Genomic DNA, 26,464 nt, shown 5'->3' on the forward strand with positions numbered 1-26,464 from the left:
GCAGGAGCAGCGCAAAGCAGCATCTCAATGAACAGGGCCGGATATGCAGCTTAACATTCAGGCCATTCTCTGCAATGAATAGAGCCCTTTGACGAGAGACCTGAAGCAAAGGCCAGTTTCAAACTGAAGCTCGGAAGAAAAGGAGAGGAGAGAGAGAGAGAGAGAGAGAGAGAGAGAGAGAGAGAGAGAGAGAGAAAGGGAGGAGAAGGGGGGGGGGGAGAAGGATCAGTGCCAGAGGAATGCTCAGGGTGTTGGTACAAGACAGACTTTTGATGAGTCACTGCAATGCAAACAAAGATGGCAGAAATACTGTATGGGGCGCTGATGAAATGCTTAGTGGTGCCACAGCAACTGAGACAGGGCTCAGGATTTATGGCACAGTTTTGCATATGAATTAAGCTGCAAACCGCCTCCTCTCCCATCCAGCACATCCAGAGTGTCAAAGCATTTAAAGTATTCCAAACAGTCTGCAGAGCTGGCGCAGAGGAGGCTCTCCATTAACTCCTCAGAGTGAGAAGGAACAAAGGACAGGAGGAACCAGGGCAAAGGCAAAATACCCCCCACCCACCTTTTACTATCCCCTCCTTCTGCCTGATAAGGTCAATGGCCAGGGTGTCACAAAAGGAGGGGGTGTACGCACACATGGGGGGGTGTACATACACACACCCTTCACAAAACAGGCCTGCCCTGGAGCCTGCCTCAAAACCCTGAGCCTGACCCAGGGGCAATACCAGTGCTGGAGCTGGCTCTGAGCCCACCTTGCAGCATGGTCCCCACCCCATGACCCTGTGTCATTTTCACTATGTGCTCTGGAATCTGCTTGCAATCCCCCAGCAACTGCTGGAGGAAGCCTGGTCTATTACCACTGGAATCTCCTTGGGACAGAGACCTGTTTTCCTTCTACAGTGCAAGTTATTAAGACTAAGTGTTTCAAGTCACAGAGCCAGTTGCCTTCCACTTTCTACCCCCACTCCACACACCACACTCCTCCCTTTGCACCATTACTCAGACCTGAGCCCCTTCTTACAAGACACTCCCAACCAGAAAGACACATTCTCTCAAAGACTGAAAGTCCTCCGCTGGAGGACTGGAAGATTTAGGTAGAAAAGAAACTCCAGGGAGGGGAGGGGGAAGCATCCTATCATATCCCCCCCTCAAAGCCTCTCACAACACTTTTATTTTCCAGTGAAACAATTGGAAATTGGGGAGGGGGGGCCCTCTGGGAGTGTGCATTAAGGTTTCTCTTGGCCTCACTAGTCCAGCTGCCACTGATGTTCTCTCCCCCCCACACACACACACATTTGCGGCAACCTGACCTGACCCTAGAGATCACTTTGGCTAGCAAGGGGCTAAAAGGGAACCTCCTGGGCTGGCTGGCTGAACTCGCAATGATGCATAACCTCCCAAATACACACACAGCTTCTAATTCCTACAATATAATCTAAATCTGCTGTTTGTTGAAGCTTTTGGGGAAGGGCTGCTTAAAAATTGGTGGGAAGTATTAGCAAACCCCATTTTTTATTTACTAACACATATAAAAGGATTTATATACTGCCCGCTCAGAAATTATAAGGATCATCTTGAGAGCCTCTAGATCAGTGGTTCCCAATTATGTAGCTAAGCACTGAGGACCCTGTTTTTCAAAAGCCAAGTTATGGACCCCCCTACTTTTGAAAATGTTGTTATCTGTGGTAGTTTTTGTTACGTGAATGGTGCTGTCATACCCTCCAACATGTCCCAGCGCAAAACATGACACGTGTCTTCCAGGCCGCACTCCTGCATAAGTCACATGACCCATGCAAGAACATGGCACCTAAAAAACACATATTTTGGGGCACCGCAATCTCGCACGCTTTTGGACACCATGCTCTCATGCAAGCACGGGCCCCCAAAATCACACACACTCTTAAGGTGAGCCTCCCCACATAAATACCACTTTTTAAAAATGTAACCCACCTTGCCACAAAGGGTAGGTAACTAATAAAAGAAAAATCAATCAATCATGAATTTGGGACTTGCTTTTTTCAAAGGTCTGTGTTTGCTTATATTACTCAGCAACCACAGAAGCAGGAAATTACTCCTTTTTCCTTTCCTTGAAAGAGAGGGATGCTAGAGTTTCAAAAATGTCCACACAAAAAAGCCATTTCTCTCTCCAGTTAATTCATCAACTGTTAATTCAGATTTAGCCTTGTTGCATTACAGATGGTTGCCACACAAGCTGTCTGAATTCTAGTTATCCCTTAAAAAGAGACTTAAAGGCCTCAGAAGGGGAGAGACCTGGAGCCTGATCTGTCTCCTTATCACAAGTGGAGCAATAGGCACCAGACAGATCCAGCCTCAGTGGTCGTAGCACTAGGGAATTTCAGACCTAGAACTTAATGGCCTTGAGATGGGTGGCTCTTGAGATGGCTGCAGTTGAGAATCTCCCAGTTCATGTTGCCCTCTCCCCCAGTTGCCACCCCAAACTTCAGGATGGCTTCTGCACAAAATAGCGAGTTGCATCCAACATTAGACAGGCTCAGGGCACACCAAGCAAAATTAATTTCCATTAATTTCTGAGTAAAAACTTGGATAGAGACAACACAGAGATTTACCAACCCTAATAAAAAAAACCCAAAACACTCTTTGTGTATTGCAGTTTCACATTTCACTAACTTAAATTATAGCACTAACATGACTACAGGAATGTGGGGTATGCTTCAGCTGCCCCGATGATAAAACACATTTATCATTTTGCTGGAGAGAAGGGTAAAGTATTTTTAAACTAAAAAACAATTCGCAAGTAAAAAAGCAGTTCTGTAGCCATGTACATGTCTGGCCAGTTGGCTTCTAACTATATACCTCTGTCAGGCAACTCCTGCAGCCAAGCTTGTGCCAAACATATTTCTCTGCTTTCCTTTGCACCACATCAGTATGGCCAGTAAGAGTCTTCTCTTCTGAGCAGCCCAGGACCTCCATACACACTGCCCAGGACTATGCCCTGATCACTTCAATGCTGCAAAATGCAGCAAAAACGCAGGAAGCAGAAGTTATGAGTTATAAGCTCAGTCTGATTGACGTACGGTACGAGCACAATGGGTAGCTTTCGTCAGTGGGAGAGATCATCATGTCTCACTTGTCAGCTACTCCCCACCTAAAGCCAGGCAGTCCTCGGTCAATAAAGTGATGGCCTGCCACTGTCCACCTGCTTCAATGGGTGCTTGAAACTCAGAGTATCAATCAAGAAACAGACCAAACTACTATACCAGGTAAAAAATAAAAGAAACAAATCCTCTTGCACCTAGCAAGCTGGTATGTCCAGACCATGTGTCCTCGCTCGTCCACTGAACTGCTGCAAGTTAATGACTCATGGAAGACTGTGATCTGAAAAAATTCAAACACTGACATGCCATTCTACAGGAAACCAGACTCGCTTCGAATTGCAGACTCTGAGAGAAGAACTGCACCATTTTCTGGCAAGGAGGTCATCCGGAAGACCCATGTATTCATGGCGTAGGATTCACAGTGGGGAACTCTCTTCTGTCTGCGACAGAACCAGCTGAGGGCTCAGAACACTTGTTTTCCCTCCACCTCTCAACCACCTTCGGTCCAGTTAACATATTGAGTGTCTATGTTCCCACTATGTTCCCTTACATACAAACCAAGGACCAGTTCTACAAGGAACTAGACCAGGCTGTCAGGAGGGTCCCAGACTGTGAACACCTATTTCTGCTGGGAGGTTTCAATGCAAGAATAGGGGGTGATCATCACACATGGGACAACTGAATAGGCCTCTTTCAGGGGTCAGCAAACCTTTTCAGCAGGGGGCCAGTCCACTGTCCCTCAGAACTTGTGGGGGGGAGGCGGACTATATTTTTTTGGGAGGGAGGAATGAACAAATTCCTATGCCCCACAAATAACCCAGAGATGCATTTTAAATAAAAGAACACATTCTACTCATGTAAAAACACACTGCCCGCGGGCCAGATTTAGAAGATGATTGGACCAGATCCGGCCTCTGGGCTTTAGTTTGCCTACCAATGGCCGCTTTGGTACTGGCAGCATTAATGAGAGCAGACAAAGGCTGCTTGAGCTGTGCTTGTATCAAAGCCTCTGCATCACAAACTTGTTCTTCTCTACCAAGGTAAAACAGCAAATTTCCTGGAAGTATCCAAGGTCAGGGCACTAGCACTAGATGGACTTGATTATCACCAGGTGAACAGCACTGAACTGTGTTTGCGTCACACAAAGTTACCACAGTGCTGACTGCGACACTGATCACTCCCTGGTGGCAAGCAAGATCCATCTCCAGCCAAAGACGACCCATAGCACAAAGTGTGGTTTCGAATCAACACTGGCAGAAAAATCATACTTGAACTTTGTGAATGCTTCTGTGATTCTGCCGAACAAGTGTTGAAGTAAGGTGGAAACACATCAAAGAGGCAACCTACAACACAGCTACCATATTTTTCGCTCTATAGGACACACCAGATGATAAGACGCACCTAGTTATGGGGGGAGGCAAACAAGAAGAAAAAAATTCTGAATCCCAGAAGCCAGAACAGCAAGAGGGATCAGGCTTCTGGGATAGCTGCTGAAGCCTCTCCCAGGCAGCGGGATGAAGACTCCCCCTGCCCGGAAGAGTCTGCGCACGGGTAAGCTGCCCTCTGTACCTTCCCCCATCTCCCGCAAGAGCTGCGTGCTCTTTAAAGAGAGCGCGGCTCTTGGGGGCTTTTCTGGGAGGTGGGGGAAGGGACAGAGCCGCGCGCTCTGTCCCTTCCCCCCACTTCCCACAAGAGCTGCACGAAGCCTCCGCAGGGCAGCGGGGAGCCTTCATCCCGCTGCCCTAGGAGGCTTCGCAGGGCTATCCAAAAGCCAGAACAGCGAGAGGGAGTGCTGCGCAACGCTCCCTCTCCCTGTTCTGGCTTCTGGCTTAGCCGTGCAGCCTGCATTCGCTCGGTAAGACGCACACATATTTCCCCTTACTTTTTAGGAGGGAAAAGGCGTGTCTTATAGAGCGAAAAATACGGTATATCCTCCATTGGCAAAAGAGACCAACAGTTCCCAGACTGGTTTGAGGTTGGCATGAAGGACATGGAGCCTATTATCACTGTAAAGCGCAAGGCTCTTCTGAACTACAAGCGCTGCAAAAAGACACCTGTTACACTGAGAAAGGCAAGGAGTGATGCCCAGCACACTGCCAGATAATGTGCCAATAACTACTGGCTAAAGCTGTGTCACAGCATTCAATTCATTGCTGACACTGGCAACACTCGCAAAATGTATAATGGCATGAAGAAAGCTTTTGGACCAACAGTCATGAAAACTGCACCACTAAAAACTTTGCCAGGAGAGATCATCAGAGACTGCAGCAACCAGACAAAGTGATGGCCAGAGCACTACCAAGAACTGTACTCATGGGAAAACATGGTCTCTAACACAGCAGTCAGCAGTGGCCTGCCTGCCTGCCTTGGAAGAGTGGGATGTCGCTCCCTTCCTTGACAAGCTGAAGAATACCACCAACTCTCAAGCATGTGGTAAAGCCCCAAGACAGGATGGAATCCTAACAGAAGTGCTGAAAGCTGGCTTCAATTCCTCCCTCATGATGCACCTCCATGGCTTTATCTTGCAGTGTTAGAAACAAGGATCTATGCCACAAGACATGCATGACTCCAGCATTGTGACCCTCTACAAAAACAAAGGTGACCACCATGACTGTAACAACTAACATGGAATCTCCCCACTGAGTACTGTGGGGAAAGCCTTCACCTGTGTAGTTCTCAACAGATTACAGTCACTCGCCAACATGGTTTATCTCAAGCCACAACATGGCTTTAGAGCTCAGAAGTCAACAGTCAACATGATTTTCTCAATGCATCAGCTGCAGGAGAAATGCCAGGAGCAGAGATGCCTCTTGTACATCACCTTCATAGACCTGACAAAGGCCTTTGATCTCATCAGCCAAAACAGGCTCTTCAAACCGCTCAACAAGATGTGGTGCCCACCAAAGCTTCACAAAATGATCATGTCTCCGCTCCAAGACAAAAGTGCAGCGGGTGCTTATCAGAGAGATGTTTGCAGATGAAGCAGCCTTTACAGCACACTCCAAGGAAGCTCTACAGAGGCTCATCAACCATCTTGCCCAAGCCTGCAGGGAGGTCGGCCTTACAATCATCCTGAAAGACCATCATCCTGGGTCAGGACATTGCCAGCACTCCATGCATCAGCATTGGTGACCAAACACTTAAGGTTATAGACAATTTTGTGCTTCTGGGCTCCACCATAACCAGCAACCTCTCCACTGATGCTCAGCTGGACAAGTGTATTGGCAAGGCAGCTCTGGCAATGGCTCACCTCTCCAAAAGGGTATCGGAGAATGTGATGCTAATGACCAATACCTAGATGAAGGTCTACCAGGCTTGCATCTAGAGCATGCTACTTTATGGAAGTGAGTGGAGGGCAACTAACAGCTGTCAGGAGTGATGCTTCAAAGCCTTCCACATGTACTGCGTCAGGAAGATTTTGGGCTTCACATGGCAGGACAGAGTCTCAAACAAAGATATGTTCTCCCAAACCCAAATTCCCAGCATGTTCACACTCCTGTCTCAGTGATGTCTCAGGCCATATCCACAGAATGGAAGATGGAAAGATCCCCAAGGACATGCTCTACAGGGAGCTGGCTACAGGGACCAGGCCTGTTGGCAGACCAACTATGTGTTACATAGATGTCTGCAAACAAGACATGATGGCTGGCGACATCAACCCTGCTATGTGATAATCCCTTGCAAATGACCACGGTGCCTGTAGACAGGTCCTGTATCCATAGCAGTGACCAGAGGAGGAATGATTGCTGGGAAGAGGGCAAAGAGAAGAAACGCCATGATACATCTCTAACAGTGATCACTAACACCTTCATCTGCCCTAGCTACAATAACACATGTCTCTCCTGCATAGGTCTCTACAGCCACAGCAGACACTGTAACTCTCCAATGGTTTGACTTTACCCCAAAGGCGCATTCCTCCACTGTCTCCTGAGACAGAGAGATTTTAGATAGACAGACAGACGTAAAGTGGAACCTCTACTCATGTACGGAATCCGTTCCAGAGGTCCGTTCGTGAGTCGATCTGGGTTGCTGGTAGAAGCACGTTCTGTGTGCGCGCAATCGGTGGCAGTGCCGTTCTGTGCGCATGCACGAATCATGGCAAACCCGGTATTTACTTCCGGGTTTGCTATGGTTGCGAGTCGAACTGTTCACGAGTAGGGGCGGTGGTAAGTCGATGTTCTACTGCAGTATGAACTGAAGGATGCTGTGGTGATTGCAGCTCAGGGACTTTTAAACTTCAAGGATCAGCAGGAGCAGCCTACCGCATTGTGTGTTTTCAGGTATGAGGGGAAATCCACAGAGCCCCCCAGGTAGCACCTGTGTGCAAAAAACCATTTTTCCCCCTAGACTATCTTTCAGCACTTTTGAGCTGAAAGGGGGAAAGCTGCCCAAACCCTTCAAAATCCCCACACTGCTGGCTGTGAAGATGCACCACTTAGCACAATGCAAGATCCAGACCTGTGAGTCTGGCTTCCAACCACCTCCTGGGGAAACTATTGTGGCTGCACCTTAAAGATGCATAACACTCTCTGGATTGGGTCCTATGCACTGCAATCCTGCACTCTGTTAAGAAGCTCTAGTTCTATTGAAATCAATGAGGTTTGCAGGCACTGAAGGACTGCTCTCCAAAAAGCTGACAAGTGGCCACTTTTCATCCACGGCAAGGAGCCACAGTTGAGTGGCACAGCAGCAGCTCTGGAGGCAGAAGACCTCGGGTTCAATCCCCCAAGGCAGAAATCTTCAGTTAAAAGGAACAGAGGGAGGAGTTGCTGGGTGAGACCTTGAACAGTTACTGACAGCCAGAGTAGACAACACTGGCTCCAACAGAGGACAAGGCTATCAAAGGCTATTGTGCAAAGCATCAAATGGACAATTTTATTGTTATTTATTGATTAAATTTGTATACAGTGGTATCTCGGGTTAAGAACTTAATTCGTTCTGGAGGTCCACTCTTAACCTGAAACTGTTCTTAACCTGAGGTACCACTTTAGCTAATGGGGCCTCCTGCTGCTGCCACACCGCCGGAGCACAATTTCTGTTCTCATCCTGAAGCAAAGTTCTTAACCTGAGGTACTATTTCTGGGTTAGCAGAGTCTGTAACCTGAAGCATATGTAACCTGAAGTATGTAACCCGAGGTACCACTGTACTGCCCTTCATCTGAAGATCACAGGGTGGTTCAGCTAGGGTGCTGTTGCACACAGGTCCTGCTTATGGGCTTCCCACTAGTCATCTGGCTTCCCTCTGTGAGAACAGAATGCCTCTAGGCAGGTCCAGCTGCAGGGCTCTTATGACTCTATAGAGCACTCTATAGTCTCTCTCCACCCCCCCCCCCCAATCAGACCAGAAAGGCTGGGGAAAGATGTTATCAAGGCAAAACATTAGAGGAAGAAGCCAGTTAGCTCAGTGACAGAGCACCTGCTTTGTACGCAGAAGGTCCCAGGTTGAAGCCCTACTGGCAGCATCTCCAGGTAAGGGCTGAGACTGCCTCCTGCCTGAAACCCTGGAGAGCCACTGGTTCCTGTCAGTGAAACGACACTGTGCTACAGGGACTAACATTCCAATCTGGTATAAGGTGGCTTCCTAAGTAACCTGCTACCAACAGAGCAAGTTGCCCAAACATACAACAGCTCCTTCTCAAAGAGCAGCACACTGATTACAGCTTCCACAAGGAGGAAAGCAACCAAAGACAGTGTTGCCTTCTAACCACCTTTCCCAACTAATATGCCTCCCAAACCACAGCCATTTTCTGGAGGGTGTCAAAAACAACCCCAAAGCAATGTTACCTTTACAGAGAATGCTGACCAAGATACTGAGACCAAGGAGGGGAGCTGTAGTTGGGGTGGGGTGGGGTTCCCCCCACCTTCATAGTACAGAAGCATTCAGAAGAAGTCATGGGGGTGGTTCACAGTGCCGATAGTGCCTGGGCAAGCCTTGGCATTTCAAGATTTCAGGTGAAGATGAAAAGAATGGGAAGAGGCATGCCATACCGAAGGGTCCCAATTCAAAAAGAGGAACCCCGCAGAAGGAAGAGGAGGCTGGATGCCCAAAGTCTACAGGCAACCACCACAAGGACAAGAGCAGCAGATGCGGAGCAGAACCACCGAGGCAGCATTTGCTGAGAAGCCGGCTGGCCTCAAACCTCCTCTCCAATGCACCAGGACAGCAAAGCAGAAGAGGAATATACCTCTTTGCATTCGCACCCTCTCTCTCCTCTAGCAGGCGGTTTCTTGCTTCAGCTCATTGCCTAGTATGGTGGGATGGGATGTCCAGCCCTAAACTTTGCGTGGTTGTTTTTTTCTCTCCCTTCAGCAAGTTACTCTGTGAGTCAGCAGAAACAGACATGAGAGCACCAGGAATGCTGCCTAGTTCTGATGCAATGGGGATGTCTCCCCCTTTTTTTTAAGGCAGGGGAAAGGGAAAAGGCAGAAGGCAGCTCACTCCTCCATCTGGCTGGCTGGCTGGCAGGCAGGCAAGTAGCTGGGGAACTCACTTTTGCAGGGTCTGCAGAGGCGCTTCTCTCTCCTTCCCTCCCATGACACTGGACAGGAACCTGAGCATAGTGTCCCCCATCTAGATTATCAGCCAAAGGCTACAAGGCAGCCTTAAGCCAGATTCAGGTGGGATTCCCCCAGTCTCCCCCCTCATGACCTTCGCAGCACCACCCCCTTCAAAATTCAGGGAGGGGGGATAACTGGATGCCCCCCCCCAGCCTCTGGACTCCCTCAGCAACTGCTGGGCCTGAATGCAGCTGTCCCATGCAGTAAGCCACAGAACTGCAACAAGTCACACACTCAGCCCCCCACCCAATCTGGCCACTGGACCTTCATGGGCAGGAAGGGGTTGAAAAGGCTGCTGTTTCAGCTGGACCTTGCTTGAGCCACAAGGTCTTCCTCAGCCCACCCTGGTGTGTTCCTGTATCCTTGGTTGCTCTTTGGTCCTACTGCAGCTGCTGCTCTCAGTTTGCTGCCCATGACCTCAACCTTGAAACTCTTTTCCTAGGCTGGGTTTCTGTGAGTCTAGGTTTTTGCAACAAGACATTGCTAGTCCCTATTGAAATATGCAAAAAGATGAATGACTGTGGGCTTCTCATTACCCAGAGTGTATGGGGTGTTAGGGGAGGAGTAATACCTCTGGTTGGGAACACATCATGCTCCTTTTGGGGTAGTCTGTCCACCTTGGGGTCCCCACCCTGCATTCAGCTCTCACCTGTGGCTCCTAGGAGCTGTCAACATGCAACAGCAGCCACACCCCAGGAAACAGCTTCAGCTGGCTAGCTAAGCCAGGTGAGAGTAGCCGATGGTTCTTAAAACCTAAGTGAGTTAGGGACATCACCTGCATATGAAGACAGGCTCCAGCAGACTGAGAAGAGAGTCTAATAGTGGGTCCAATGGTCAAGAAGGTGGTTTCTGCACATGCTGTAAAGGGAAGTGAGGGGCAGATGGAGCTCATCAACCTGTGAAAGAGGCTCAACTAGGAGATGGAAAACTCAGATCCTAAACCTCTGCTGCCTTCTTTGGGAGAAGAAAAGGCTAAGGAGTAAAACCCTACACAATTCCAGAGTGGAGTCCCTAAGATGCTTGGAAGATGCCTTGAGTGTCTCCTGACAACTCCTGCAGCCAAGCTGATGCCAAACATATTGTTCTGCTTTTCTTTGAACCACATTAGCAAGGCTGAGAGGGGGGTCCTGCCATATGGACAGCCTGGACCTCCATATACACTGGTTACTCCCCAGCGAAATCACTTCGGTGCTGCTAATGCAATGGTTTAACTTCACCCCTGAAGGAGCACTCTACTGTCTCTGGAGACAGATGGATGCCAACAATAAGCTCACACACACCCCACCAAAAATAAATAAATCAGTGGTCCTTCAGGTGCTTGGAGGTGGAGGCAGCCTGATGACTCCCTTCTTTGTTTGGTTCTGAAACTTCACTTCAGCATGAAAAAAGACTTGGGCCTGTATGTTGCTGTAAGAGCTGAAACACATTCCCCATTCATACCTTCCCAATCTGCTAGCTATGAAGCTGAAGAATAAGCGAAACTGTATTCAGATGCTCATCAAAGTCAGGAAAATGATATGCAAATAGTATTTATCACATGCAACTACGATGCTGAGATTGGCATATTTTCCATTTGCATTCATGAGCCATGTCTGTTCTTCACGGAGACTGTGACACTGACACACACACACACACACACACACACACACACACACACACACACCACGCCCGCAGCCATCGAAGTACTCTGCCTGCTTCTGTGACCAGCAAGGCCAGACTCTACCCAGGAACAAGCCCTGCCTTCTGGGGGCAGGGGGCACATGTGTGCTGCTGCTCCACAGGGAAGAATCTGGGATTTCCTTTCACAATGCCACCTGCGGGACAGATATCAGCAGAGGGAGGAGGGCCCTACTCAGGAAGACGGTGCAACAAAAGCTGCACAGAGATGGCCCAAGCCAGCTTGAGGCCCTGGACCACAAAACAAAGCATGAAACGGCACCCCCAAAATGGGGGAAATGTAACGATTAGCCATTTGCCACCTTGACATAGTAGCCCCAAAGAATAACCAGCCTTGGCTGAGGGGCTCCGACATAAGCACATTGAAGAATCAAACAGAAACAGGCAAAGGAGAGACTAGACTTCAAAGAGCAGGATTTGGAGGTGGTGCCCTGCAGCAACATAGTCAGAGAGCAGTGTAGGTCTCACTGCCTCCAAGGCAAGCAGTGGGTCTCGCTGCCTTGGGTCTCACTGGGGGCCACTATTCTGCATGCTGATGGGAAGGTACAAAACAGGGGTGCTACTATGGGCATTTCACTTGCACCAACAGAAAGCAAATTGGGTGCTTATCTCAACACAAATCTGGGAGGAGCAGGAGCAGCAGCCCAACAGCAGAAGCATCTTATCGGTGCTCAACATAGGAGTTTGGGACAGGAAAGTGCAGAAGGCCACAAAAAGCATTTTTTGCCACTTCCTCTGCTTGCTTCAGCAAGTACTTATTAGTGGGATGTGATAATCAAATATAGATTTGGACAACACCATAATTTAATGAGTATATAAAAATACAGGTGTTTACATTGGCATGAATTGATTTGAAAGGGCCAACTTGAGAGATTTGGGGAGGGGGTTGGAGAGCGAAAGAAACTCTGCTGTGTCTCCTTAAAATTCAGCTGGGTCCTCCCTGAAGGAAATGGCAAGGTGGGATCCTGCCACTGCCAGTGTGCGGGCTCTATAGAGTTCATCCTATCCAAAGGCCTTTCCACCATCTCCAGTCCTATAAAGCCTCCTGGAAGGGCAGCGCGGGCGGCGCTGTGGTCTATAATAATAATAATAATAATAATTTATTTATACCCTGCCCATCTGGCTGGGCCTCCCCAGCCACTCTGGGCGGCTTCCATAGAAACCAAAAATACAGTAAAATCACACGTTAAAAACTTCCCTGAACAGGGCTGCCTTAAGATGTCTTCTGAATGTCAGGTAGTTGTTTATCGCTTTGACATCTGCTGGAAGGGCGTTCCACAGGGCGGGCGCCACTACCGAGAAGGCCCTCTGCCTGGTTCCCTGTAGCTTTGCTTCTCGCAATGAGGGAACCGCCAGAATGCCCTCGGCGCTGGACCTCAGCGTCCGGGCAGAAGGATGGGGGTGGAGACGCTCCTTCAGATATACTGAACCGAGGCCGTTTAGGGCTTTAAAGGTCAGCACCAACACTTTGAATTGTGCTCGGAAACGTACTGGGAGCCAATGTAGGTCTTTCAAGACCGGTGTTATATGGTCTCGGCGGCCGCTCCCAGTCACCAGTCTAGCTGCCGCATTCTGGATTAGTTGTAGTTTCTGAGTCTAAACCACTGAGCCTCTTGGTTGGAGGTTTGAATCCCCGCAACGGGGTGAGCTCTCGTTGCTCTGTGCCAGCTCCTGCCAACCTAGCAGTTCAAAAGCACACCAGTGCAAGTAGATAAATAGGTACTGCCACGGCGGGAAGGTAAACGGCATTTCCATGTGCTCTGGTTTCCGTTACATCAGAAGCAGTTTAGTCATGCTGGCCACATGACCCAGAAAGCTGGCTGTGGACAAATGCCGGCTCCCTCAGCCTGAAATAGATGAACACCGCAACCCCATAGTCGCCTTTGACTGGACTTAACTGTCCAGGGGTCCTTTACCTTTACTCTTGCCTCTGATTCATCAACTGACTCATAATGGCTATCTGTCAGGGATGTTTTAGCTGAGATTCCTGCATTGCAAGGGGTTGGACTAGATGACCCTTGAGTCCCTTCCAGTCCTAGAATCCTGTTATTCTGAGATCTCCCAAGGATTGAACCCATTTCATCTAGGTAGTTTCCAGCCCTCCCTTCCTCTTGCCACAAGGGAAGCTCTGGGGTGGACAGGGCCCCCTTGAGCCATCAGAGGCAGTGGTTAAGCCCCCCCCCCCGGCTGCACCCTTCAAAGAGGCAGAGAAAGAGTTTACAAGTTTAATATTCATAGCTTGGTTTATTTGCATATTGTGCCATAAATAGTAGACGTTGAGGTGAAATACAAAGTGTTCCACTTGCATTTCTAATTGTGCTTAAAATCAGATGTAATCCTTTCTCTCTTAGAGATTTACAGTTGCTATATTGCCATTCAGGTCTGGTATTGCAAAAACTGTCTGGGAAACAACAATAAGGTTGGAACCCACCCTCCACCCAGGAGAGGAACTGAGGTTCAGGACAGGTGGCAGGAAGGGAGAAGGGCCCCTTCCCAGAGGTTGCTCTGTTCTATGGGTTGGACTAGATGAGTTGGAGTAGATGACCCTTTGGGTCCCTTCCAACCCTACAATTCTATGCTGTCCTTGGGATCCCACCCCCACCCCCCGTGCAATTTGGGTCCAGAAGGCAGCTAGCAAGCACAACATTTCAGATAAAATCACATTAAAATAATAAACTACACAGAAGGCAGCAGAAAAACCAAATGTGTGTTATTTAAAGCTGGGTCCCCACCCACACACTCAATGTGGTACCTGTGGGCAGCCCCACAGCACCCACCCACCTCCCTTGGCCTTCCCATTTGTTATTTTACTTTTAAAATTGAGATAGTTTGACTTTCTCTCTGCCTGTGTTTTTTTCCAGGGGGTTCTAAGCATTGCTGCTACTTCCCCACTCTTTGCTAAAGGCCAAGGGAGAGAACAAGTCACAGATGACAGCCACCCCTGGGGAGGCAAAGGAAGACACAGCTGATGGTTAAGGAGGACTCAGCAGGCTGGATGAGGGAAGGGAGGGGGCAGAAGTTCCCAGGTTCAGCCCCAAACACCACCTCCAGGTGGGGCTGGGGAAGGTCCTTTTTTCTACCTCAAGTCTTAGAGAGCTGCCACTACAGCATGGGAACTCCCAACTCTCACCATGACCCTTAGCCTCTGGCCATGCCAACCAGGGCTGATGGGAGTGACCAAAGGCCTGACTCAGCCACCTCCTCCTCCTGCAACCTCTTTCAGAAATCTCCTTAAGACTTGGACGCTCATTGCAATATCTATCCCCCTGCCCCCAAAATCATTAGCCTTCTGGTTAAGCTGGTTAAGACTCTCCCTGGGAGTAATTAGTTCCCTTTCACATGTAAGGATGGTTAAGTATTGTGGGGCTGGCCAGAGGAGACCTCCCCGTGGAGCGTGGAACAGCAGCTGCTCACATTTTCGCCTGCTCACAGAGTTCTGGTTTGAAAAGGGGGACATTTTGCAGGAAACCACCACCTCTGTCCATCACCGGCCCCCACATGGCGGCCACTTCTTCTTTAGGGCATCTACCACCCCCAGCAAGTGAACTCCATCTTCCTCTTTTCCCTCTTATTTCCCTTGGGGGGATGGAGTGATTGCAGATTCATAAACATCTTCACAACAAAAATGTTAATGAAGCTGTGTGAAGATGACAAACTCAGCAAAATAAAGGCAATAGATTGACTTATACAATTATACCATTACTATTCCATCAAATGACTGGGTCCCATTTCAAGGAATGCTTCCTTAAGCAAAAGTGACTAAATATCAAGGCACTTGTTTAATTCCAGAAGGCTGGAGCCACAGCACTAAAAGCCCACTTTCCAGTGCAAACTAAACATACTCCTCAGGCGTGGCACCCTCAGCAGGGCCACAACCTAAGGAGCCCAGTGGCCAGCAGTAGGGGACCAGTCCTGATTAATGCCTTTTAATGTGCTCCTTTAACTGATGTGCATTGATTAAGCCCATTCATACATCCAAAGAAGGTACAGGTGGGGTAGGATGACTGGGCAATGCCTCTCCCCAGCTGGCTTAGAGAAAAATATAACCCCCACCCCTACACACTTTCTTCCGTTAATCCTGCCAGCACCCAGAGAGAAATGAAAGCAAACTGTTCAGAATTCGCCATTTGTTGCCTTGCAGTTTTGCACCATTCAGATGTTCTTTGGCTTTGTGCCCGGACCTAATTTTAAACCCATTTACTAGAAATCCCACAAATTAAAGGAAATGTGGATAATGTTGTAAGAATCCTCTGGGCCAAATAAAAGCTAAACGTTGCCTGCCTTCCTGGTGCATCGAAGTAAGACCCTGAACCACAAAAGCCAGATTTCCCCAAAGCTCTTTTGCAACAGTGAGAGGATCTTGTTTTGTTAAAAGTTGCTCTGATTCATGACAGAATTACAAGGAAGGAGGGCAGGCGAGACAAGGCAGCAGCCACCCAGGCTGGGAGAGCCTCTAAGTCAAAGGCCGGAAGGAGCAACTAGGAAGAGTCTAAACCAGGGAAGAAAGCAGGTGGAAGAAGGCAAGAGGATGCAGCGGGGGTGGGGAGAGAGAGGGAGAGGAGCAACACAGAAACACTGGACCACCCTCCACGCCCCACAAAAGAAGCTGTAATGCCCATGTTCCATTTTCCTTCCAATGGAAGGGAAACTCAGAACTCACAGCTGGTGAGGGCCAACTCTGCCCCACACCATGGCATAGAGACAAGGAGAAGTCTCCAGCCTTGTGTTTGAACCTTAAGCTGTTTCCACCCTTGCACCTCCACCCCAGTGCCACATATTCTTCATAGAATCATAGAGCTGGAAAAGCCCCCAAGGGTCATCTGGTTCAACCCCCAGCAGCGAAAGCATCATAACGAAAGCATCCCTGACAGGTGGCCATCCAACATCATATTAGAGCAAAACCTGAAGTTCCCCAATGAGGGAGCTCTGGAGGAGGTTGCTTTGGACAAGGCAAGGTGGGAAAGGGACAGCCCAAACTCAAGACCTGGGGCTATGGCACTGAGGACTGTACCTGCTGCCCTTCCCCAGAAGCGGGTGGTTAGGGGTATACCTACCATAACTATGGAAGCTTGATTGGCAGTTATCAACCCAGACACAGAAAGACCTTTCTAAAAAGTAGGGGGAGCTCTTCTCTACTCCCACAACCATGATGTGCTGCTGCGCCTGCTGCACACCAGACAGCTCAACGGACAATCTTCTTGTGTCCACACAGCCCAAGGATTCCACATCCACGCTGCCTTCCTGAACCCTTTGAAATCTTGCAGGAGAAGGAAGTGCAAGACCCACTCCCACCCCCATTAGATGATCACCCCACGACAAAGCACTCATTAGGGGCTGATTCACTCCTCAACAAATTCAGAGGTTTTCCTGAACAAGCAGCCTTGGGGAGCAGCCCTTTGTGTGACCCTGCCCACCTTGCCATATAGGGGGTCCCATAGGTGGACTGGAAGAATGGAGAGGAAACGGAGGCAGCCTTGGCTCTTCTGTAAACTGTAAGCAGAGCAATGGAGCTGCAGCCCAGCAAGCAAACTAACTTGTGGCTTCACTCCAGGTCCACAAGCAGACACTGGGCAAAAACCTTCTAAAAGCTTGTTACACACAAAGGTGTCTACAGTGCAGATATTTTCCTAGCCTCCCTGGTGCAAAATACCACCATCCTTGGATCTGGGCACTCATTCATTTTGCAGCAAACCTCTACCTACGACTTACAATCAACTATCGTCCTGACGTTATACCGTATTTCATGTATGCTTCCTTTTTTTAAAAAAAGAAAGAAAATAATTATGCTGAAGCTGGAAGTGCTTCCAAGGTTTGCAAATAAGCCCAGCATTTTGGGAAGCTTCCCTGGATCAATATGCTTTTCTCTGCTTGCCTGTGAAAATATTCAAATGCTCAGCCTATGAAGCCAAGTCCTTTTCCTATACTTTGCCTTCCTTCTGAGGCAGAAGAGGAGGGGCTGCATAAACCACCAGGTGACCTGAACCTGGAAAGTGACAAGACTCAGGGACTGATTCTGCTGCTGTTTTGTCCATCTGCTGAGGGACAGGGAACAGCTTTCCCAGCCATTCTCCCCTTACTCAACCACTGCCCTCTACCAGTGCCTATGGGGGGGGGGGAGAGACTCCTGTGTGTGGAGCAGCTGGGGATGAAGACCCAGAGAAGAGGACAGAACAAAACTGAGTGGGCCCATTAGTCCTTTGCAGCACTCCAGGAACCAGTAAAAGGCTCCCTGCGCAAGTGTCAAAGCAAGGGCAAAAGGACCCAGGGACATTCATCAGCCAACATCCCCTTCTTTAGCTCAGTTTCCTGGACAAAGAGGATTAAGCAAGCTCTTGGAGCAGTGGTGTCCAAAGTTTTTTCAAAGAGAGCCAGATTTGATGAAGTGAAGGGCTGTGGGGGCTGTGTTGAGCTTTTTTTTAGGATTGAGGTTGTTAAGGTTTTTTTTTTTAGGATTTTACCCCAGAGAATAAACTGCCACAGGGGCCAGATTAAACCAACCGACAGGCCGGATTAGGCCCCCTAATCGGACTTTGGACATGCCTGAGGATCAGTATACCAGTAACCACTACCCCACCCCCAGCAACTGGTATTCAGAGACATCCTGCCATGATGGTCCAGTTGCTGGAAATTGCAAGTATGGAGAGTTGCTACTGTGGAGCTCAGGTCCTGTTCATGAACTGGAATTTCTTCCTGCCTTTCCATTTGTAGCTACCATATTAGGATGGATTGCTGGGCAATGGGGAGGAGGCATCTAGGTCATCAGGGAAAGTAGCAAAACAATGCTTTACACAGGTCCAGGGTTGCAGCAATGGAGTAAATGCACTGACCCCACAGAGCCCTTCCCAGCTGAAAGAATGAGAATCACAGCAAGAGAGAATTTCAGCCAGGTCTCTTCAGTGAGAGAGCTCTGAAAAATGCACGTTCTGCACCGCTGAAGTTACAACCTTCAAAATTGGGAAATACAGGAAATTTTGCAGTCAAGCTCAAATAAGACTGTGCTCTCCCTTGCTGTTTTCTCCTCCTCCTCCTCTTTTTATTTTATTTTTAACCACAAAGTTCTTCTTAAGAAACAAACAGTTGTTGAAACAGCTTTCAAGCTCACTCGCCACATTAGTTAAATATCAAGAATGGCATTGCTCAGCATCGTGTCCCTCTTGGCATGGGTGATTCCCCACAGAGAACACCATCCAAAGAGGGCCAGGAGATGCCTAAGAACCAGAGTCCCTTGCGCCAAGTGGCATCCTTGGGCAGCAGTTGAGTTCCCTGCCCCTATGCATCCCCAAACCTCCCTGCATGTCCCTCATAATGACTGAGCAGCAGAACAGCAAATTGGCCAAAAGGGCAAGTTGAACCACTCTTGCTGGCTCCTCCCAAGCCTCTAACTTGATGATTTATGGCCCCCATTAATGTTCTAGCTTCTTAATTGGGTTTCTGAGAACCATTATATTCTCTCCAGAATCAGACATAACTGAAAAACGCTTAACAAAACATTTTGCCATCAGCTGCATTACATAAATGGCTACTACACCAAAAAACAAGATAATATTAAATTAAAACTAAACAGCACCAATCCACCCCTCCCACTACAATGGACCCAAGGGCCTCTGCTATCATGCAACTAAGGTGGGACACACCTGCCTCTTTCACAACTAAGGAAAAATGAAAGACTGCTCACCTATAACCAGTAATATTCAAGGGGTCATCTGCACATCCCCCACCTGCACCTGCACATCCCCCACCTACATTCAAACACCCAGGGTTTTCATGGGGGAGACTGGTGGCCTGTAATATTTGATTACTTTCATGTCAGCATAGATGTCTAATGGCTCAGACGTTACTGCATCCATAAAATATACAGTCTCATTTTTTCTTGCTCCAAAAACCTGATAGGATTAATATAGTTAGCATGAGATCTTAGTCATAAAGTCAGATGTAAGTGGTGGTAAAATTAGCTGCCAAAATGGTCTGCTTATGGAAATCATTTCTTCTGTGCATTGTGCCCCCCTCCTTTTACATTTTAGAAAGGGGGAAGAATAAAGGGAATGGGCTGGAAATTAGAATAGTTGGTTTCTGCATTTGAGGCTTTTCTACAAATGGGTTTGTTTCATCTTTTTTCCGGCAAGAAGGGGAAAGGCAGTAAGTGCTTTTAAGCTCTGCTATATATTGAATAGCCTGGGGTACAACTGGGGTTTTTTTTAATAGCAATTAGGATTTGTGTAGATTTATTTGCTCCAAAGAATAGCGGGTGCAACGGGGGTGGGTGGGGGTAGCAACAGCCTGCCCTCATCTTCAGGTGGCATGTCCACACTACAACCTGAGGTGACTCTCTGCAGCATCCATCCCAGTGGAACACCCTGACCCCAAAGCAAACAGAGGTGGAAACTGTGACCAAAGCACCAAGATAAAGAGGAGGAGGAGGTAAAGAGAGGACACTGGTACTTAGCACTAGCAGTGACAGGACCCAGAGCCTCATGCCCTTTAGAACAATCTGTTCCACAGCAAGATGTCAGACACTAGGCTAGACGGTCTTTGGTTTGGTCCAGCTGCAGGGCTCTTCTTCATTTAGGAGCATTAGAAGCTACCTTCTTCCTAGTCAGATTTATTGGTCCATCTGGCTCAGTATTGCCAGCACTGACTGGCAGGAACAACTTTCCAGGTTTTGAGGCAGAGAACATTCCCACCTAGAGATATTGGGCGTTGAACCTAGGACTTTTGCATGCTGATCTATTAAATTCACAATTTGATTTATTTATTTTGAAGGGGAGACAGCAGAGCAAACGGGGGGGGGGGGGTACCCCACACATCCATATTGCAGCTAGGCAGAAGTCGGGACACTTATTTTATGCAAGAATAGCCTGAACCAAGCGTCATTATAATTCATTTTCAGAACACCTTTTATTATATTCACTCACAAATTAAACTAAGTTGGAATAATCATACCTCTGCTTTGAATTTACATAACCAATTGAGATTCTTGGCTGTTACTCGCATGCTGAGAGAAGAAGAAAAAAAAATTAAATTGTATCACTGTAAATGTGAAAAGGATTAACTCTTCCCTAGTTTGGGGATCAAAGATGCATTTATTGCAAGGGCAGTAAACTAACTCTGCCAATTCTGCAGAGCTGCCTCTCCCATGGAGTCACAGACCGCGAGTTCGAAGGGTTCAGAAAGGCCATCTATTTCAACCCCTTGCAATGTTAGGTATCTGGAAAGAGGCAAGAATGAATTGGGCCACTGAGGGGGAGGCAGATTGCAGCCCCTTCAGGAAGTCCCACAGCCCAAGTAGAGAATTATACCTGGAGGGAGCAGGTAGGGGGGTCAGAGAGACAAGTGACTACAGCCCTGGGAGCAGGAGGGAGAAGCAAAAGGCTTGTCAAGAACCCTGACAAAGCCTGAACAATCAGTTGTCATTTCTCCAGAGTGCCAGGAAAAGCCTGGAAAGTTTAGTCAAAACATTCTCCATAGTAATTTGCACTATAAAAGAAAACATTTATGTAAGGAGAAAACTGAGCGGAGAAAAATATCCCTTCTTGCAACTGTGTTTGAATTAAAACCTCTTGCTGCTCTAATTCATGATGCCACACAAACATCTTATAAGGAAGAGGATGTCTTCAGAGCCATTTGTTTAGCAGATTCCATTCTATGGGCACAGGGGGGGAAAGGGGAGGGAGAAGGGGGAGCACTAATTAATGCATTAATAAAAACAAGTAGTGTGGGAGGAAGAAGGTGATTGAGTTGGTGATGGCCCAGGCTTTCATTCAAGCTCAGAAATATCAGGGGAAGTCATGGGGAGACAAATCTGCCATTTATGACAGTTTTCCATCTCTCACAAAACAGAGTCCTATTTTGGACACCAATTCCTAGGAGGCCCCTTGAGCCCCCTACATCTGACACACATACTCCACTGCCCCTGTTTTGTCTGAAATGGCCGTCAGCCAGCCTTGGCATTATCTGAACTGTGCTATTGTAGGTTCTGGGAAAACAAAGCTTGAAGCAAAAGAAGCGTCAGCTTCGGCCTTGGGCCTCCTGCACTGGGGAAGCTGTTATGCTGACTGGATGCATGTGCCACTGTTTTAAACTGAGGGCATATATATGTATACACACACATAAGCAACGAAAGTTTAGACTGTTTTTATATATGCAACTTTTCAACTGTTTCCTAAAAGCTTTTGCTATCCTGCACATCTCTTCAGGATGCTTTTCCACCTGGCCTGGGAGGGTGGGGTCCCAACTGACTCCAGCTGCTAAAGCTGGGCTGTGGGGTTGTTTTCGGGGAGTTTGTGGCAGGGTGTGTGTGCTGCTGTTGGGTTTTTTTTATCCTTGTTATACATCTTGTGATTTATATGAAAATTGTTCCATTTTTGTTGTATATTTTTAATGTTTCATTAAAACATTATTCCAGCTCACATGGAATGCCAAACTCAGAAAAGACAATTTCCTGAAGGGTCATTGTGCCATTCTGTTGCAGAAAACAGCAAAAAGTCTTGTTGCATCATAAGGACCACCAGTTTCTTATGATGTGAGATCTGCTGGCATCTCGGACAAAAGAGGCTGGCTGATTCCATCAGAGATTTTTGAGTCTTCTGTGTCTAGTGGCCCCTCCCCCAAATTATGTATGGGACTTTGTGAGATAGTACAGTGGGCTCCCTCGGCCAATAAAGTGAGATGATCGCCGCAACCCCAGAGTCGGTCACGACTGGACCTAATGGTCAGGGGTCCCTTTACCTTTACCTTTTAAAGTGGTACCTCTGGATGTGAACGGGATCTGTTCCAGAGCCCTGTTCACATCCTGAAGTGAACACAACCCGCGTCCGCGCATGTCGTGATTCGCCGCTTCCGCACGTGATGTCATTTTGAGCGCCTGCGCGAGCGGCGAAACCGTGGAGCGCAACCCGAAAATGCTTAACCCAAAGCTACTTCAACCCAAGGTATGACTGTAATATCTGCTTCAAGAGAGGTTTGAGCAATAACCACTAAATGGCTGCACAGTTGTCATGAGATCTTCACCAATGCAAAGAACAGATGGATCAGTTTGTTTCCTTCACTATTTGAGAAAGAGGGATTTATAAAATCAGGAGCAGCAAAGGCTGCGGCCAAATTCACTAGCATTCTTGGATTGCTGTTTCAGATGTTGTCATTCCACATCCATAAAACAGTTTTGGGAACGTCTCCCTGCACGTGGCAGGCAGCTGGAGACACAATTTTGGGGTTAAGTGGGATAACAATTTAAATACTGTACATAAAAATAAAGGAAACTCAAACATCCAAGCAAGTTATTCAAAGGCAATCCCAAGAGTCCAAGATGTCAATCAGCTCTGGAAGACAGTACATTTCAGGCAAAAATGCAACTTCCAACGACAAACCAGCAGTGGTGGGAGGGGGGAATCTCCCCAGATCCCAATTGCTAACTCTGGGGGTTGTTGGACCTCGTGCTTAGACAGAGGCACTTGGTGTGTCTTCCCACTGGCCCTGCAGATGGGAGAGCTGCTAATGAGATTGGGGCAAAGTGTAACGCAGAGAGGAAGGGAGCAGGTCCCTGCCACAGCTGGTGGGCAAGGCAGCCTGTGGCAGCACCAATGCGTCCTGAGAGCCAATACTGCCACCTGTAAGAGCAGGACTGAGTGGGAGGTGACAGGCAGGTGTCCCCTGGGGACCAACAGGACCCAGGGCTCGTTGCCTTGAAGTCCCCCACTCCCCAAATGTGTGTGTCTGTGTTCCCATTTCAGGATAACTGACTCAGCAGGGGGTCAGTGCAGAATAAAAATTGTGCAGTTAAGATGAGACGGGGAGGAAGAGAAGATGGTCCAAGATGCTTGAGCAGCTTCAGAAGTCAGAAATGCAGGCAGCATTAACATTTTAATTGTTATGCATCTTTTTAATCTTCCTTCACACTAATGATTTTACAGTCTTCAAAAAAACAACAAGAGGAAAACTGCTGAGAACAAAAGAACCCCTCCAACGTTTAACAGAATTTAAGTCCATAATGAGAACTGAAACAAGCCTAGTAATCTATGGTGCATTAAAAACAGAAAACGTTTCTGCAAGCATCAGGAAATTCAAATTTAGGGTTGCAACCTTAACTCTGCTCTCTTGCAGAGATGCATTAAAACTGGGCATCAAAGTGCTTCCAGATATGAAGATTCTGGAAAAGGCACCAAACACTTCAGAAGATCAAGTATGCTGTAAGTGGAGGACTATGGCCAAGTGGGGGTGGGGTAGGGCCCCAGGATCAATTCCCATTCTATGGAGCTCACTGGGTGATTTCAAGGCCAGTCATTGCCTCTCAGGCTGGCCTACCCCACAAGCTTGCTGGGAAGGAAAATATGGGGAGAAACGCTGCACCCCTTGTAGACATGCAAACATGGCAGGTAGGCAGAGGAATTCACTGATAACAAGGGGTAGAAGCAGCTGCCAGGCAGAAGACTCCTCTGTCCACCTAGGGATATTTGGGAAGGCATCATATTGGGGGCACTGCTGGTGAACAGGTGGGCAGGAGGATAAAAAATGCAAAAGCAAGCAAGGGCATTGCTGCTCTGCAAAGAGGCTCCTTTGCTTTATTATTACTTCAGACATTAAGCTGCATGCCGTGTACTTATATTAAGCAAAAGAGCAATTTACAGACCCAAAAGGAAAGAAATGCTCCATTTGTCCCACATGCTAATTCTAAAACAAGGTGCAAGATTTAGGAGAGGGGCTGAAATATCCTCCAATCCCCAGCTTTTTCCCCCTTGCTTTTTTTTCTTTTTTCTTTGGTAGCCAGGTGCAGGGCTACAGTTAAAGAATGCCATGAACCTGGGTGGCAACCAGGCAGACCATGAAGCAAAACAGTGGCTGAATCTTTGCAAAGCTCACAAAGCAGATTCCCCGCTATGATCCCTGGAAAAGTTTCATGTTATTTTGGTGCAGCAGGTTTTGAGAACACAAAACCAGGCCCAAAGAGCCTTGTGTGATTTCACTGGCGAGTCTGTGAGTCCCAGAAACCACACCACTCTCTCCTATCCCCGCCAACACAAAAGGGTTTGTGTGTTCTTTTTCAGTCCTTTTCACAGGCACCAAGCAAGAAGTAATCCAGCTTCTTTCTTAAGAAAGCATAAAGAGGGGACCCCAGTATCTCTGTGCCCAGAGCAAGTAGACTATGCCTGTGAGTATGTGCAGAGTGCTAAACACAGCCACTGCAAAGCTACCATTCTGCAGGTTGCAGCTCCCATCCCTTACCCTGAAAAAGTCCATTTAGACATTCACTGGAGCAAACTGTCCCTGAAATCCCTGGAGATCTGGCCTCTGCACCAGTGTTAGAAACTCAGATATATAAACTAGGCACCAAACACCTCCTTAAACCAGGGTTATAGACACCAAAACAGAATGTCTAGTTGCCATGTTGGGGCCAGACGGCTTGAAACTTCTATTTTTCAATACGGCTTCTACAGGATTAGTTGTTAATGTGTGAAAACAGGCAAGATCGAAGGATCCCCAGGCATGCACCTCCAGATGGTGGAGGTGTAAGCCATCCTGGCGCCTGGGCATCTTCACTTGGTCACGTGGCACCTGGTGAATTTTGAACACTGCTCTGCCCTCCTCGATGACTCTCTTCATGAGGCAGAGAAGGAAGAGGAAGAAGAAGAGGAGGAGGAGGAGCCTGCCTCTCCTCTCAATTCATGGGCTTTTGACAGGTGGGACAGGATGAAATTTTCAGAAGATTTCATTCTGTGACCCAAAAGCAAATTAATAATAACAATTATTATTAAATAAATAATAGCAAGAGTAATAATACTGGAGGAGTATTATTTATGAATTTTATTGAAAAGCTTCAAACCCTTTGGATGAAGCAGAAAATATGCATGAATAAATAAAAGGCAGGCTGACCTAGAAAAGGCACTGCTCAGATTTCTCCCTCCTTCAGAAATTTCTCTTCCATGGCAAACTTAAATGGCTGAAGTAAATGTGTGCATTGAAAAAGGGGTGGGGTGGGGGGGGACTTGATAAGGATCTGTGAGCTTCCAGGACTTATGGGTTTTGAGACCAGGGAGATAAGAAACACAAGAGTAATTGCTTCACTGTTTGGAGATGGAGCTTTCAGGCTCCCCCTGAATGCCAAAGGCTCATAGCCCTGCAGCAACCTGGATCACAGCTGTACTAAGCCTCAGGATCATGTTTTATATGGGCAGCTCTTACTTCCATCCCGCTTTGCAGGCAGTGAGCCATGTGCTCAAGAGGTGAAAGGTCACTTGTTTGTGGTCTTGCCTAGGAAGGCTTGGCCCCAACTTTGGGCCAAATCATAGGTCCCAACAAACATCAGAGAACAACAGTTCCAAGAGTGGAGGCAGTTTTCCCCCTGACAAGCAAGCTGGGTCATTGAACAAAACATTACACATGATTTACCGTATTTACTCAAATGTAATGCACACCTTTTTTTGACCAAACTAAGTACTGAAAATTAGGGTGCACCTTAGGTTTGATGGCGCATTTACATTCACCACAAATACTTTTTTGGTTTCAAGGTTTTGAAAATGGAGGTGCATTGTGCATTAGATTCGCATAAATACAGTAATCACTATGAAGAATCTTCCCAAGGTATATATTTTTGTGACTTCCCTTTGAAAAATTAAACAAAATGAAGATGAAGATGATGAAGAAGAAGAAGAAGACAGCCTTGGCTAATGAATCACAGTTCCCAGCAAATGAGCACTGGCAAGTGACACAGTGAAATATGCCTGCAGCAAGGGAGAAACATATTTTGCAAATGATCTCATTGGAAAGAAAAACCTGGGCTGGCCTTGGATTTGCTACAAAAAAATTGGCACAGAGATTATCAAAAGCCTTGTCACTAGGATGTAATGGCAGGTCAGATGGAGAAGGAAAGGACCCTGGGAGGTTTGTGCTCTCTTGTTAGCTGGCTGAACAATCACTCTCTCGATTACTAATCATGTTTTAATTTTCATATTTGAAATTGCTTCATTCAAGTCTTGTTAGCCAAGCCCCCCTAAAACAGGAGATAAAGTGGGCTATCAAGATCGAGCCCCACAGAAAGAAGAGTCAACTCACAACAAGGAAAATGTTAAGCCAGCAATTTGCACAAGATGCTCTCAGCTGGCCTCAGAGGCACCAGCAGAGTTTAAGAGAGGAATTAGCAAAAATGTACAATTCTC

General features: G+C 47.6%; 1 protein-coding gene across 3 annotated transcripts in view; it reads right to left on the reverse strand.

The window, feature by feature from the left end:
• The window catches only part of NACC2 (NACC family member 2), a 58,380-nt gene that overhangs the window by 13,549 nt on the left and 18,367 nt on the right, over positions 1–26,464 (reverse strand). The gene's annotated exons all lie outside the window — the stretch shown is intronic.

This window comes from Podarcis erhardii (genome assembly GCF_964252035.2).
Source record: "Podarcis erhardii genome assembly, chromosome: Z".
NCBI lineage: Eukaryota > Metazoa > Chordata > Lepidosauria > Squamata > Lacertidae > Podarcis > Podarcis erhardii.